This window comes from Capsicum annuum, chromosome 10 (genome assembly GCF_002878395.1).
Source record: "Capsicum annuum cultivar UCD-10X-F1 chromosome 10, UCD10Xv1.1, whole genome shotgun sequence".
Classification (NCBI taxonomy): Eukaryota; Viridiplantae; Streptophyta; class Magnoliopsida; order Solanales; family Solanaceae; genus Capsicum; species Capsicum annuum.
The window spans coordinates 80,343,641-80,361,342 of NC_061120.1; the positions used below are offsets into that span (position 1 = coordinate 80,343,641).

Consider the following 17,702-nt stretch of genomic DNA (forward strand, 5'->3'; position numbering starts at 1 on the left):
AGGAATAAGATATAATTGTCTCGAATTCATAATGGACTAATCAATGCATTTAAAGTTAGAAGTTTTTAGGCCTTTAAAAAATATTTTATCGATAAATAAAGAGATGAAAAGCTCATTTTTTAGGGCGCGGATATGTAGAAAGAATGATTTAGGTTTTAATCCCCAGTAAAATTATATTAGTGTTTTCTTACTTATACATATTGGTAAATTTAATCCACTTTAGAGCAAAATGTAAGATTAATTCTTTTCTTTTAAAAGAAAATAAATAAATAAATAAAAAAGAACTTTGGGTTTAGATATCAAACGATAGAGTTTCTCTAAGTTTTAAGTTTAAATCTGCGAAGTATAGAAGAATGAATGTTCAAATTTTAACATAAGTGAAAATTAACGATGAAGTTGGAAAGCCCTGCTACCGACCATTCGTTATAATAAATTGACCTACCGTTTAAAATCGATTGAATTGGGTGGGTAAATTTCAAACCTATTAGGTGCTTATTTAGACTACGAAAATGGGGACGATTCGTAAATGCCTCAAAGGCACGTGAAATGTACCAAAACTCGTGGTAAGGCCGAAAAGTACTACTATTAGTAAGCCACACATCAATGCAGTTTTAAATAATTTAAAATAAATTCAAAGTAGGTTGTAAGTAGCTTTTAGGCCGACAAATATTATGTATCCGAAAGATTAATTTAAGCCAGGCATAAGTCATTAAAGCGACCATGCTAGAACCACGGGACTCGAGGGGTGCCTAACACCTTTCCCTCGGTCAATAGAATTCCTTATCCGAATTTCTAGTTCGCAGACGAAAAAATAAAAATTGAAGAGTCATTTTCTTTTGAATAGGGATTCAATAAGGTGACTTGGAACACCCAGACTCAATTCCAAGTGGCGACTCTATAAATAAAATAATCCCTTTTCAGAACGTCACTTTAATTGGAAAATCCATTTTCTCTAAAACCAACTCCCTAGTGGGGTCGGATGCGGTGAAAACCGGGGGTGTGACAAGTAGCATAGTAAAGCCGTGTGGGGCCAATTTCGATTCACTATAGTTGCTGTCACTTTGTTTCTCTTGTTGTTGTTATTGTAATCTTTTAATCTCTATCATCTTGTCATTTTTTGGAAACCTTGAAGTCTAGTGAAACCGTGTGTGGCCTATTTCGATTCACTAGCATTGTTGTTGTTCCTCTTGTTATTCTTGTGTTGGCTTGACTCTCTTGATACACACTCACTTTTGCATCAATTTATGAGGGTCTTCTTCTTTTACCACTGATCAGCTGGTCATTATATCACATGTATAAAGTTTATAAAACAAGAAATGTAAACTAAAGTAAAGAATGTAATGTACGTGATTCCTCAATAATAAGAAAAAGTGGTCTTCTATCCTTGCCTATATGGTTAAATATTGATACCTGTTTTCATTTAAGCCCTTATTTTACATATGGTCACTTTATGCCTTATATACTTAGTACATTCTTTTGTACTAATGTCCCCATTGCCTGGGGGACACTGCACTCATGCCTGCAGGTTATTAGGAGAAAAAGGATGCTCGCTAGGTATGATCAAGTTCAGCTTATGGTTGGTGTGCTTTTTTTTTCTTTTTTGAAGTTACCGAGTCTTAGACCTTACATTGGCTTGTATAACTACTGATATACTATGGGGGCTGTCCCGAATAGTGATTAGCGATTCTCATTATAGAGGCTTGTAGATGATTGTTGTTGTGGTCAGGTAGTCAAGTACAGTCCAATTGTCCTTATATTATACTTTTGATGCATTTGTGTATCTTGATGGTGTTCCTTTTTCAAATTCAACTTGGCCTTGATGATCCACTGATGTTACTTGGTTCGATTTCAGTTGATTTATTCAGTCAAGTGTGGCACCAGGTGTCAGTCGCACCTCTTCGATTTTGTGGTGTGACAAAGTTGGTATCAGAGAACCACCGTGTCTTAAAAAATCTACAAATCGTGCCAAGTAGAGTCTTGCTTATGGGTGTGTCGTGCACCACACTTATAATCATGAGGCTACATGACATTTAGGATATGTTTCCATTCTTTCTTCTTTCTATAGAGTTGAGTCTTATGAGTATATTTATCAAGTATATTTATCTAAGTTGTGTACTTTATTTCACATTCGAGGACAAATGTTTCGAGGGGGAAAGAACGTAACATTCTGGAAATTTATGGTGTGTCCTTCGTCCCATATCAAAGGCTTGATTTGAAAATTTTAGTAATACCTAGTGTCTTCAAAAATATTTAATTTAAAGTTCAATTAGGTAAAAAAAAGTTATATTCTTATTGCCTTCTTAAAATGTGCTAAATATTTATAAAACAAGATGATTAAGTTACGATATTTTTGTGTATGTATTTATTTTAAAAGATTTTTACAATTTATTGATTATTTTAAAGGAAATATTAAGTCTAAGTACAAAAATCATTGTTACTATTATATTGGGTGATACTTATCCAACTTAAGTTTCCACTATTTGTAATATATGCTAAAGATATAATTTTAAATATACTTATTGATTAATAGAACTGATAGATAGATAATATTATGTGTATATACATCCTATCCTCATAGGAGTGCACCGCCCTGTGTGACCCTTATGTATGTGTAATTTAATTTTTCTCTGGGAATTAGGTAAGTAATGAAGTAGCTTTTATATACTAATTGTTTCCACCGCCTACTAAAGTTTAGCATAAATGGCATACATATAACTAGTGGTGGTATTCTTTATTAAATATAAAAATTGTAAACTTGAGCAATTCATTCTGCGGAGAAATTCAACAGTTTGTTCCATTCCTTTCCTCAAAGGTGAAGTCGAGATATATACAAATATTTGTTGCATACAATTGAAGAAAATATTGTGAAAAAAATTACTTAGACATCACACGTGATTTCTAGAAGGGAATTAAGTGTCATCATCAAAAGAGTCATATTTGAATTTGAGGTATGTTAAGGTTATTTCTTTCTTTTTGGTATAATTTCATAAGATGTGTGATTTTTTTAGTCTAGCGTGCTTTTGAAAAGAGTCGGTTATTAGATATTTCTAAATTATTGTTGGCATGATTCTTGATAAATAATTTTTATCTGGTGATGTATATCGCAAGTAAGTTTGAAAGGTAGGAATTACCAACTAACCATTATCAAGTCATTATATTGATTTTGAGTCAAATGGAGTCATTTTAAGATTTAATTTCCCGTCAATTATACTTTTATTTGTTAGTAAGTCATGAGAGTCCTTATTGTTGATGAAAATAGTTATTAATAAAATTTGTGAGTTTGTGGATCGAAGATAATTTCATGTGGATTTTATATATAACCTTGTTGGTGTGTCGTACCCTTAGTATAAGACCAAAACATACCACTACAATTTTTTTGTGGTGTAATCTTTACTTATACAAAATTGTTCCTAAATTATTTTGATATGTATTACTAGAGGGTTACTGATACAAGTACGACCACGAAGATGGACGCATGTGAGAATGTAATGAACCCGGGGCTTGGAGTGTGTGAGTGAAGGACTTAAAACATACCAAACCGACCCTAATCTCACACTTGGAGTGTAAAGAGGAGCCTTGGAACACAACAAGGCAGCCCCTAAATACACTTGAAGGGAGCCTAACTCTTAAAAGGGAATTTTGGATATTTTGTATTTTATTTGCAACCTAGTATAAATAGAACATTGTAGGGCTTTTAGACTTAGATTATTCATGATGTTGTAAGTATTGAAACGCAAAGAAACACAAGTCCTCTCTCCTTGAGGCACCAAAACCGAAATTAGGCATAGAGAGTGTGGAATCCACTCTTGTTGATCTCATGGCTTGGAAACGTGATGCTTGGGAGGTGGATTCCGACCTTGTATATTCGTAAGAGATAGGTGAACGTTATGTGTAGTGTTAAGGGTCCAAGAGTGGAATATTCTCTTGGGTTCTTAAGATTATACCAACCATTGGTCTATCTTTCTATCCCTTTTCTTTTATTGTAATCTTGTGGTGTTTCCTCTTGTTTAGTGCAAGCCGTTTGTTGTTGTTATTGTTCTTATCATATTGTTGTCTAGCTTCTTGTGTTCATCATATTTTGGTGGCTGTTTTAGTGTTAAATACACCCTTGTATTCTTGTATTCTTGTTGTTGTAGTGAATCCGGGAGTGGTCTCCAAAAGGTCCTCAGATCCTTAAAATTTGCAGATTATTTTGGAGTGTGTTTCGTGCCTTTCATGGCTTGTCTTGTGTTTCACCACTAGGTTCATTAGGAGTGTTTATATCATCTTCAAACAAAACATTAAACCTAAAGATGGAAATCTCTTCTTGGAAGATGAGAGTACTCTTATGGGCAAGGAATGTTTAAGGAATGTTTAGTCTCGGAAATGAGTACTCTTGGTAGTACTCTTGGTGTGCATGATGATCAATTTACTCTTAAATGTAGTTCACTACTTGAGCATGTGAATAGTGCTCTTAAAAATTCTCAAGTTAGTGATGATCTCTATAGAATTGATCTTGATAATGCACATAACTCTTTGAACATTTTGTGTGGTAAAAGCATTGCAATTAGTTTTGTTCATAAAGACCATGTGTATGAAAATGTTTTTGTGCGTGAGTGTGGGAGTGACATTCTAGGGGAAGGGAGTGCTAGCCTCGTCTTAGGCCCTTGGCTAATTTTTCCATTTGATCCTGGCACCCTCTTGAAATGTGGAAATCTCTACACTCCCCACTTAATGCTTGGGTAAGACGACAAGAAATGTTTGGTTGTGAGTGCTAATGAAGGAAGACAAAGTTCTTCCTTATCTCCTTTTGTGGATGATGACCACTTCCTTTGTGTCTTTTGTACTAAGCTTTTTATGTTCAACACAAAGGACACATGGATATACTCCAAGTTTGTACCCACCCGGCATGGAATATGATGTGTGCATTTTGCTAATCCTAACCCCTCATGTCTTGAGGATGTGTGCTTATTGTCTTCTTTTGATTTTACGAGGTACGGATTTAAGGTTGAATCCTTTTTCAAGAAGGGAAGGATGATAGGGTACGACCACGAGGATGCATGTATGTGAGAATGCATTAGACCCATCCAATAAAGCGTCCAAGTAAAGTGTGGAGAAGACCTTGTATCCCACCAAAACCGACCCTAAACTTGCACTCCAAGGAAAACCCTTGGTTACATTTCATTAAAGGGACCTTTTGGTCATTTTACCTATTATTTATAATAAATTATAAATAGAATGATGTGATGTAGGGTTTTAGTCATTAGTTTTAATGAATATTGAAAGTTGTAGACACTTAGACATTTCTCTTTTGTGAGAAAGGCACCTATGGCCAAACATTGTCACTAGGGATTTCAACTTGAGTGTAGAATCACTCGTGTTGGATTCAATCTTGGAAACGTTGGATGCTTGGGAGATCGAGTTCCCTCTTGTGCCACGTAAGAGAAAGGTGAATTGTAGTGTGTAATGTTAGGGGTCCAAGAGTGGAATATGCTCTTGGGTTCTTAAGATTATGCCTTCATGTAGTCTATCTTTTTATCTCTTTGTTTAGTGTAATCTTTTGTTGTTGTTCCTTATGTTGTTGAAACCGTTGGTTATTATTATTGCAATCCTCTTATTCTTCACGTGTTGATGATATTTTGGGTGTTATATACATCATTGAATCTTGTATTCTTCTTATTGGTAGCGAATCCGAGAGTGGTCTCCAAAAAGGTCCTCGGATCCTTAAGTTTAGTGGACTGATTTGGAGTGTGTTTCGTGTTCTTCTTGTTTGTCTCGTATCATATGGTGTTAAAAAATTCCTCCTAAATATAGAAATCTCTTCTTGGAAGATGAGAGTACTCTTAAGGATAAGGAATGTGTGGTCTTGAAAACTACTTTTTCTACTTTATGTGGCTTTTCTGAGGACACCATAATAGAAGTAGAATTGAGTGCCACCTTTCTCTACTCTCTCTTTACTTATGATGATATGTATGCCAATGTAGAGAGTAGGCCGTGTGGTTGTGGTAAAGACTACGGTAAATGGGTGTGTTGTTTAGACCCGTATCTATGGCCACTTTTCCCATTTGATCTAGGTGCCATCTTAGGGTGGGGAAGATTTACTCTCAGCTTAGGTATGTTTCTTTTGGGTGCTTATCATAGCCAAGTCCTTGGTGAATTTATCGATGGCTTCATATTGTTTAACGCTAAGGACTTTTGGTTATATGTCAAATATGAACCACCTTGGCATGACAAGATTTGTTGTTGGTCGAGACTTGAACTCAAAGGGTCCTTAGTTTCTTTTTTTTGGTGTGGGATATTTTGAGTGTTTTGAGTGCATACCATTATTGTTTATTTTTTCTAATCCTAACCCTCATTCCATGAGGAAGTGTGCTTGTTTTTCTCTCTTTGATTTTGGAAGGCATAGATTCGAGGTTGAATCCTTTTTAAGGAGGGGAGGATGATACAAGTACGACCACAAAGATGGACGCATGTGAGAATGTAATGAACCCAGGGCTTGGAGTGTGAAAGTAAAGGACTTAAAACACACCAAACCGACCCTAATCTCACACTTGGAGTGTAAAGAGAAGCCTTGGAACACAATAAGGCAGACCCTAAATACACTTGAAGGGAGCCTAGCTCTTAAAATGGCATTTGGACATTTTGTATTTTATTTGTAACCTAGTATTAATAGAACATTGTAGGGCTTTTAGACTTAGATTATTCATGATTTTGTAAGTCTTAAAACACAAAGAAACATAAGTCCTCTCTCCTTGAGGCACCAAAACTGAAATTAGGCATAGAGAGTGTGGAATCACTCTTGTTGATCTCATGGCTTGGAAACGTGATGTTTGGGAGGTGGATTTTGACCTTGTGTCTTCGTAAGAGATAGGTGAGAGTTGTGTGTATATTTAAGGGTCCAAGAGTGGAATATGCTCTTGGGTTCTTAAGATTATACCAACCATTAGTCTATCTATCTATCCCTTTTCTTTTATTGTAATCTTATGGTGTTTCCTCTTGTTTAGTGCAAACCGTTTGTTGTTGTTATTGTTCTTATCATATTGTTGTCTATCTTCTTGTGTTCATCACGTTTTGGTGGCTGTTTTGGAGTCAAAAACACCCTTGTATTCTTGTATTCTTGTTGTTGTAGTGAATCCGAGAGTGGTCTTCAAAAGCTCCTCAGATCCTTAAGATTTGTGGACTATTTTGGAGTGTGTTTCGTGCTTTCTGTGGCTTGTTTTGTATCAGTTGTGTTTCGTACCTTCTGTGGCTTGTTTTGTATCAGTTACATCCTCGCGTCCAAAAAAAAGGGGTGAGATTGATGTCTTCACTATCATATTTATTGGATTTTTGCATTGGTTAGATTGATCATAGTACTACGGTTTTGGTACAGTGGAGGTACATTCATATAGTGTTATTATTGGTGGGGTTTCTATCTCTATCGCAATTATGTGTTACATGTTTGATTTCTTGTTAGACACTATGATGGTCTTGTTGACCGGCATAACGATTTACTTATTTTTATCATGGATTCCTGGTTAGCTGAAATTGTTGTGATGGTATGATTTGCCTATAGGTTTCCCACAAATTTCATGCCTTAGATTCTAGGATTTGGTGACACCTACAATATATGCATTACATGTCCTTAGGCTATGGATCGGGGTGCGTGTACATCTAAACTCCACCATGTGTTACATTGCAATCCATATGGTTGTGAAATATTACTGTAACTTCTTGTTGTTAGTTGTTTGTGAGGTATATGAAGGCTTAGTAAGTTAGTGATATAAGAATCGAGCACAAGAAGAATTGGTTGGTAGATATCGACAGTAGGTTGTCCTATTATAGTGTTGACGGTTGTATGAGCTAAAGTAGGGGCAAGTAAGATTGTTGAGGCTACAATTTTCTTGGATCTTATTATTTGTTTTTGCATTTCTTCCTTATTTATAGTATGTGATTTTGGTCAGTTGAAACCTTTTGAGCCTACGAGGTTGAATCAATTGTGGGTTGGTTGGATACTAACACTAGCATTACCACTTATATCGGTGTATACTAACGCCTTAAAAGGTAGATTGAATTGTGGTAGTTGTACTGGTCAAAATTATGAACATTTAAGTTGAGGCCATTACCTTCTTCTCATGGAACAAATCTTGATTTCAAGATTTTGAATCGAGTGTACTACTATTGAGGGACATCTCATAGAACTTCTAGATTATATTGTTCATACTCATTTGAAATAGTTATCCCTTGTTGAGAGCTCATGTTAACATGGATGTAGCGCGTAGTTTGAAAGTAAAGAAATAGAAAATCTCTAGTCATAAGAATAGTTCATATGCAATAAAACATTGATAGGGAAAATATTGGTGGTTTAGATATATCATAAGGTGTGTGTAAGTAACTTAAAAACGTTGTGAAATTGTATAGGGTTTAGTAAACCTAGCATATCTCACGATGTAGTGATCCGTTCTAACTACAAAAATATATTTTGGAAAGATAAACACGTAGATCTACAACTTTTATTGATATATCAAAAACTGGTTTTGTTGTTATGGCCCTATAATAGTGGATCCATTCTCTAGTTTAAAAACTCCCTATGTGCTACAGTTAGTATGTTAATGATGTCTTCTTGTACAAAATGTATTTTGTGGTGATTCTGGTCTTTTTGTAAGCCCAAGACATTTACCTACAACTTCCATGAAGGCCATAAATCTTAATTCTCCCTTTCACCCATTCAAAACTAAGTTATAACACTTGACAATGGGTTGTCCGGGTATATTATCTTGAAAACTTAGTGTAATTTGCACAAGTTAGTCTTACTCTTGACGCTAACCTTGATTCATGTAAACATATTGGAATTATTAGAAATTCAAGAGTTATTTAATTTGTGCATTAAGGTTGTATATACTCATTTATAATTTGAGGAAGTTGCAATAATTGTTTGGGTTACGATTTGAACTCTTCAAGCTATGGTTGGGTTGCTTATGTGTAAAAAGATCAGGGTTTGTGAATAAACTTGAACTTGTAAGCTTGTCACCTGCTTGTGTATTTTAAATGCTTATTGTATTATATGCTCCAATTGTCTATTTGATGGTATACTTCATTTGGTTCACACAATAATATGTTCCTTTAATTTGATACCACTTTTGTCGTGGTAGGATAATGTTGACCTTATGGATTCCTTGTTGGTTTAATCATACAATTGTGTTCCTTACTTGAAATGTGCAATTTTTCCTTATTATAATTTGTCCACGCAACTCAATAGTTCTCACGCTCATGTACCCTTTTATTTGTTATCTTCTAGTAAATATTTATTATATAGTCCAAACCTCTTTATTTGAGAAGCTATGTGTCTCTATTGGAAAAAGGGGCGGATTTATTAAGGGTTCTGGGGGTGCCACGCCACCCGCAAACTTTGACGGAAACTCTATCTATATAAAGTGTGTATATATATATATATATATATAATATAGTACATAAATAACAAACTTGCCACCCAAAGAACCAAAGTGGCATGTGGATCAGGTGGCACAATTTAATCAATGAGTCTACTTGGCACCCGGAGACTCCGAATCCTGGATCCGCCCATGATTGAAAACACACATTTGAAAAGTTTAAAAAGGTTCTAAATGAACTATGTGCTAAATAGTTTTATTAGCTCCCTTTTTATACTTCTTAATGGACCATTTATACACACCCTAAAGTCCTTACTTCCCCATCCTCATGGCTCACTTGTGTATATTCAATGAGTGCTACAAGTTCCTAAGTATCACATTGAAGTCTCTTTTACTTCCTATCATTGTTGTTGCCTCGAGTATTTTACTCACATATCTGCATCACATGTCTATAGTTCCTAGTTCTAAGAGCTCAAATAAATTATGACCACCAAAGTAACGATCTCAAAAGTTAAATAAGCTAAGTTACACAAATCTGTATTTATCGGTGGTAATTCAAGGGGTTTTGATACCTAACATATCCCGATCTCAATTAATGTATTAATGTCCTCATTTTCTGGGGGCACTGCACTCGTGCCTGTAGGTTATTAGGAGAAAAAGCGTCCTCGCCACGTATGATCGAGTTCAGCTTATGGTTGGTGTGCTTCATTTTTTTTGGAGTTGCCGAGTCTAGACCTTACATTGGCTTGCATAACTAATGAGTACTACGGGGACTGTCCTGAATAGTGATTGACGATTTCTCATTTTAGAGGCTTGTAGACGATTGTTGTTGTGGGTTAGGTAGTCAGTTACAGTCCAATTTTCCTTATATTATACTTTTGATGCATTTATATTTATCTTGATGTTGTTCCTTTTTCAAATTCAACTTGGAATTGATGGTCCACTGATGTTATTTGGTTATGTTTCAGTAGATTTATTCAGTCAAGTGTGGCACCAGGTGTCAGTCACACCTCCTCGGTTTTGTGGTGTGGCTTGTAACTTTTGACTTGTAGGCATTTTAAACATTTACCAAACATTTAAATAACCTAAAAAGTATTTATAAGTAAACTTAACCAACTTATAAACCTTGTCAAACACCCTCATAGAATTATGACCCAAAGTATTTGTGCCAAAGTTTCTTTTCCACTTTTTGCAAGAAAGGAAGAAAACTAAAGAACTTTTAAGCAAACTATTAATCTTATCATTATTAGTTAAAAAAAAAAGTTAGATCCTACCTTTATCTTTCCAAGCAAAGAAGAAACATTAACAACCCTTGGTGTTGGAGACAAGAGAAGTAGAGGAATAAAGGCATCAATCATTGTTTTTGCTCCATAATAATTAGTGTTTAGGCATTCTTCTGCCCATTCAAAATTGTCGATCAATTTTTCGTTAGACTTTATTGGAACTTCATCCTCCTGCAATGGTATATATCAGAGTTAATCGTAGCAAAAAATATTAATACAAAGATTCAATGGGTGTATTTTGCACAAAATTGTACTAATTATGGCATTATATTTTTTCCTAGGGAGAGGATGGTAGCTATGAGCCGATACAATTAGAACTTTAATGGTTACAAAGAATACTTTGAAATAGTTGATTATATATATTAACATAAATGAATAAGCTTTAGGATAAAGGTTACAATGATCTCTAATATTCGCAAATGAGTAAAAGATAGTGATATATTAACCAAGTATTTTTGTATAATTTTTGAATTGAAATATAGCTAGCCCATTTATTAACTCATCTCATCTTAATTCGCAACTAATATAACTTTTGAGTGAGATTGGACAATAACCTATTTATAAATTCAATCTATTTTGACCTATCAAAATTCAATCCAGAATTACTCTTTTGCCAATTCTAGATAATGAAAAACCTTTTTTTTTTTTGGAGAATGCTCTTAAGGAAAAAAATATTGAAGCAATTAGAAAGTAAAAAACAATTGTACACGCCTCCACATTTGCCTCAGGTTGAGAAGTTCTCTTCCCTCATTTAAAATGTGTTATATTCGGACAGAATAAGCAAACCACAAGTAAAAGAAAAAGAAAAATAACACACACAAGATTTACGTGGAAACCCTTGCGGGAAAAACCACGGGCAGAGATAGAGGAGGGTTTCACTATAATGGAAAAGAGTACAATGTGTAGAAGACGGAATTTTCTGAATGCACAAAATAACCCACTAAATACACTTATATAATACGTACTTACAAATAAGTCCTAGGCCCAAAAATATAAAGGTCCATTTAGGGCCCACTCAACATAATTCAGGTCACAACTCTAACAATCTCCACCTTGATATGAATTCTAATTCAGAACTCAAATCCATTTCAAGACAAACTCTCCACCTCTTCCACAAAAGCCCCTAAGGGCACATCTCAACAGCTAACACTAACCAAGTCCAAGCAATGCTCAAACTTGGCACTTGGTAGTGTCTTGGTCATCATATCAGCAGGATTATCATGAGTACTAATCTTGCTTACCACAATATCACCACGAGCAATAATTTCACGCACAAAATGATACCGATCATTGATATGCTTTGTCCTCTCATGAAACATCTGATCTTTCATAAGGAAGATTTCACTTTGACAGTCACAAAAGACCGTAGTAATTTGTAAGTCTTTACTAAGTTCATCAAATAGACCCTTCAACCAAATAGCTTCTTTGAAAGCCTTTGTAATAGCCATGTACTCTGCCTTAGTAGTTGACAAAGCAACCGCAGTCTGTAAGGTAGCTTTTCAACTAATAGCATAACCACCAATGGTGAAAACATAGCCTGTAAGGAACCTCCTTTTATTATAATCTCCTGTAAAATCAGAATTAACATACCCAATTACTCCATCTCTATTTTGCCCAAACTGTAAACAAACATCTGCAGATCCATTCAAGTATCTGAAAATTCACTGAACTTCTTTCCAGTGTTCTTTGCCAGGATTTGCCATGTATCTGCTAACTGCACTGACAACATAAGATAAATCTGGTCGGGAACACACCATCGCATTCATAAAAGACCCGACAACACTAGAGTATGAAACTCGAGACATATAGTCATGTTCATCATCTGTCTTTGTAGATAAAGTGGCCGAGAGTTTGAAGTGAGCTGCCAATGGAGTACTAATAGGCTTGGCATTCTGAATATTGAACCTGTAAAGCACTTTTTTAATATATCTTTTCTGACTCAAGTACAATTTAAAATTCTTTCAATCCCTCAGAATCTCCATGCAAAGAATCTTTTTTGCTGCTCCTAGATCCTTCATATCAAACTCCTTACTAAGTTGGGCTTTGACTTTTATTATCTTTCTCATATCCTTTGCTGCAATTAACATATCATCAACATACAAGAGAAGATACATGAATGAACCATCACTCACCTCCTTGAAGTAGACACAACTATCATAACTTCTCTTATGAATATAAGAGAGGTCATAAAGAGTCAAACCTCTTATACCACTGTCTGGGTGACTACTTTAAGCCATAAAGAGACTTCTTCAGCAAGCATACATAGTCCTCCTTTCCTGAGACTACAAATCCCTCTGGTTGTTGTATATAGATGTTTCCATCAAGTTCTCCATGTAAGAATGCAGTTTTGACATCCAACTGCTCAAGCTCAAGATTATACATGGCCACAATACCAAGCAATGCTTGAATCGAACTATGCTTTACAACTGGAGAAAACATATCTATGAAGTCAATACCTGGAACCTGACTGTAACCTTTAGCAACTACTCTTACTTTATACCTAGCATCTTCAACTCCCGATGTTCCTTCTTTCTTTTTGAATACTCACTTGCAACGAATAGTTTTCTTATCTTTAGGTAATCTCACCAGATCCCATATGCCATTCTTATGAAGTGATTCCATCTCCTCCTTCATACCAATCATCCATCGGCCGGAATCATCATAACTAATTACATCTGAGTGAAAAGAAGGATCTTCACTGGAATCAATACCTTCTGCTACACTCAATGCATAAGCAACCAAATCAGCTTCAGCATACTTCTAAGGAGTTCTAATATCTCTTCTAGGCCTTTCTTTAGCAATAGAATATTGTGGCACCACCGGTGGTGAAGAAGAAATAGTATCACTCTGTATCTCTAGGCTAGGCTGAGAAGTAGGCACTGGTGTAGACTCTTCTCTAATAGGCAATTCAACATGGGTGCTTGACTGTTGTTGATTCATGTCACTAAGCTCATCCGGAGGCGAAGCACTAGATTTGGAAGGAGCCTAAAGCATGGCAGTTTCATTAAACACAATATCCTTGCTAATTATAACCTTTCTATTTTCTGGACACCAAAGCTTATAACCTTTAACACCAGGCATATAACCCAAAAATAAGCACTTGACAGATCTAGGCTCCAATTTTCCATTATCAACATGAGCATACGCAGCACATCCAAATATCCTCAAATCAGAATAACTAGCAGGAGTACCAGACCATACCTCTTGTGGAGTTTTTTTATCAATCATGACTGAGGGAGTGTAGTTAGTAAAAGGACAAGTTATGGAAGCAGCTTCAGCCTAAAAAGACGGGTAAATCAGAATTAGAGAGCATACAACCCACCTTCTCCATTATAGTCCTACTCATTCGTTCAGCCACACCATTCTGCTATGGAGTATGACGAACTGTCAAGTGCCTCACAATTATTTTTGACTTGCTCAGAGCATTAAATTCATTAGAACAAAACTCTAAACCATTATCAGTTCGAAGGCATTTTACCTGCTTCCATTTTTGCTTTTCAATCATAATCTTCCACTCCTTAAAAGTAGGCAACAAATCATTCTTTTACTTCAGGAAGAACAGCCAAACTTTTTTGGAATAGTCATCAATAATAGTCAACAAGTAATTAGCACCTCCTCTAGAAGGTACTCTAGCAGAACCCCAGAGATCAGAATGAATATAATCAAGTGTCCCTTTAGTTAAGTGGATGTCTTTAGTGAATCTGACTCTCTTCTACTTCCCACAAATGCAGTGCTCACAGAACTCTAATTTATTAATACTCTGCCCATCAAGAATTTCTCTCATGCTTAGTTCAGCCATCTCATTTTCACTCATATGACCCAGGCGCATATGCCAAATTTTAGCAACGTTACTTTCTGATAGAGAGGAGGTAGAAATAGTTGCATCACCTATAATATTAGAGACTTGCAGGACATATAAATTTGCAGACTTTCTCTGTCCCTTCATCATAACAAGAGCACCTTTAGTAACCTTCAGGACTCCACTTTCACCAGTGTTCCTATAACCGTTTGAATCAAGGGTACGCAAGGAAATAAGATTTCTCTTCAGGTCTGGGACATACAACATACCACCAAGTGTCCTCACAACCCCATAAAATATCTTGATCCTGATTGTTCCGGTACCAGCTATTTTAAAATTTGTGTTATTTCCCATCAACACAACACCTTTAGAGACTATTTCATATATTGTAAACCAATTCCGATTACGACACATATAAAAAGTGAAATTTGAATCAAGAATCCAATACTCATAGGATTTGGAGTTACCATCAAAAACTACCAAGAGTTCTCCATCACTACCGCCATCTTCCATAAAACTGGCTTCACCAGACTTCTCTGGTTGGTTTTCCTTTGGTTTTGGAGCTTCTCTTTTCTCTCTATTATGTAGCCTCTAACACTCGAATTTGATATGGTCGTTCTTCTTGCAGTAGTTACAGGTTTTGTTTCTATTTCTGAATTTTGACCTATTCCCCCAGAATTCCTTTCACAAGTCCTTCCTCCTCGAATAATGAGACCATCCCCTTGACTTTTCGACTCATTCATAAGATGCTTCATCTTCTTCTTAGATAATAACATGTCATAGACTTCATCAATCGTCAGAGTATCACGACTATATAAAATCGTATCCCTAAAGGTCATGTATGATGCAGGCAACGAACACAACAAAATCAACCCTAGATTTTCCTAATCGTACTTAACCTCTAGAGTCTCTAAATTAGAGATGATTTTCTTAAATACAGATAGGTAATCCTCCAAGGACACACCCTCAGACATGTGATGGGAATAAAGTCGTTGATTGAGATACAACTTACTTGTTAGGCTCTTCGTTATACACAATGATTCCAATTTTAATCATAATGCAGCATCTATTATCTCCTTCAAAACATTCTGTAGAATCTGATTGGATAAATAAAGGTGAACCTGAGATAGAGACTTCCGATCCTTACGTCGTTTGTCCTCGTCCGTCCACGATTAGGGCATCTTCTCAAACACTAATAAAGCATCATCAAAATCCATATGTGCGAGCACATTCCATAACTTAACCTGCCATAACAAAAATCTGGTGTTGCGATCTAACAATGGAATATCATACTTCATGGTTGCCATCCCCGAGAAAACAATCGAACATAATCTGATACCAGTTTGTTATATTCAAACATAATAAGAAAACCACAAGTAAAAAAAACAAGAACAACACACATAAGATTTACGTGGAAACCTTTGCGGGAAAAACCACGGGCAGAGGTAGAGGAGGGTTTCACTTTAATGGAGAAAGAGTACAATGTGGAGAAGACTGAATTTTTTGAATGCACAAAAAACCCACTAAATGAACTTATATAAAACGTGCATACAAATAAGTCCTAGGCCCAAAAACATAAAGGTCCATTCAGGGCCCATTCAACATAATTCGGGTCACAACTCTAACAAAATGTCTGAGTGATTTGTGTCTTTAAAGAAAGCAATAAAAATCCACGGTAGAGCGTTTGAGCCAACCAAATGATAGGACATGCCAACAAGACTTCATGAGAGCTTTGAGAGAAGGATATGATTTCTCGATAAATACTACTTTCCCTCAGTTCTGGTGAGATTTTCTCTAATTAACACAAATTATTGCAGAGGAATTTTAGTGGGTATCTGATTGATTCTCTATGTGATGTTTCAGTCTTTCAAAATTTGAGCTTTTTATTTTGGTTAGTTTTTTCTGCAACCCTTTTTTTGTCGCACTTTAATTGTTTGTAAGGATAAATGGTTTAGGTGTGTTTAGTCTGATATTTTTTTATTGGGTATGTTCTTTCAGGTTGACTCTGGTTCTTTTCTGCATGCATGGATAGAAAATATAGTTTGATTTTCTCATTTATGTTTGCAAATAGATATTTATTTGAAAGTCTCTCTACTTTTAGTTACCAATTAATCTTTTTTTTTGTATGTTGAACTTAAATTGAAGAGAAAATGTTAGAGGTTGTGCTTCAGCAACCAGGAGTGCCAAAATGCTTTCTAGTCACTTAGTACCAGCAGGTTATTATGGAGGATACCAATGATTCATATTGTTGTATTATAACAGTCATGATGACTAGATGCTCCGAACGAATTTAGTAAAGGTTGTTCTATTTGTCCCGATATTGAGATCAATGAGGTTAGTTGGTTTTGTTCCCAGGATTTTAGATTCTATTTAAATTGTTCACTTTGTATCCAAAGTTATCAAATATTTGTTATTTTTTGCAAAGCTGTTTGGTTAAATTCTCCTCCTTTGTATTTAGTACATTTCTATGAATCTTTTATATTTTTAAGATAATTCAATTAAATAAGGAGTATTTGACATTACTTCTTTGACACAATTAAATGTGATAGCAATACTTTTGGGGATTGCTTATTTTGACTTGTCTTTTATTAAGAGAGTCATAAAAGAAGGGAAGAAAAATTTCTAGACGTGTTGGTGGTTGGAACAAAAAATAAGTAATATAATTTTGAGATTGAATGTGATATTAGAGAAAACTTATATAGTTCTTGTATTTCTGAAATCTTAGTGGTCTTCTCCCCAAATACTAATAGTGACAATTGTAAGTAGATTTATAATAGTTGTGGTTGAATCAACTATGGATACTTTAAAATAGGAAAACACTATCAAATTGAACACAATGCTTTGCATGTCTAAGCCAAAGACACATGTTGAAAAAGTTGTGCTTTGGTTATATTACCTTTAGAGAAATATAATTGATTTTTTTACCCCTCAAAAAGAGAAAGAGAAAATATACTTAACTGAAGATAGTTCTCTAGGTCTACAAATCCAACCATGAATGCATTATGTAAGGAATAACTATAAATTAATAGTTGCTACTTGAGATCTTTTTCATGAAAAAAACTCTCAACTGTCCAACTCCTTCAGTGCTAAAGACACTTTCTTGTAATCAAAATGAAAGTTATAGCAAAGTCACTTTTAAAAAAAAAAAGATAACAAATTAGCCACTGATAATTGGGTAAGATAGGCTTTCTATATCACACTCCCTAGAAGGCGTCCCTTCCTCTTAACCCTCCGTGAATGTGGAAAAGCTAAGTGCACTGAGCTTTCTTTTTT

At 35.3% G+C, this 17,702-nt stretch overlaps 1 pseudogene; it reads right to left on the reverse strand.

Moving 5' to 3' along the window:
* LOC107844208 overlaps nt 1-13,961 on the reverse strand; it is a 34,097-nt pseudogene extending 20,136 nt beyond the window's left edge.
* Between the last annotated feature and the right edge of the window lie 3,741 nt (nt 13,962-17,702).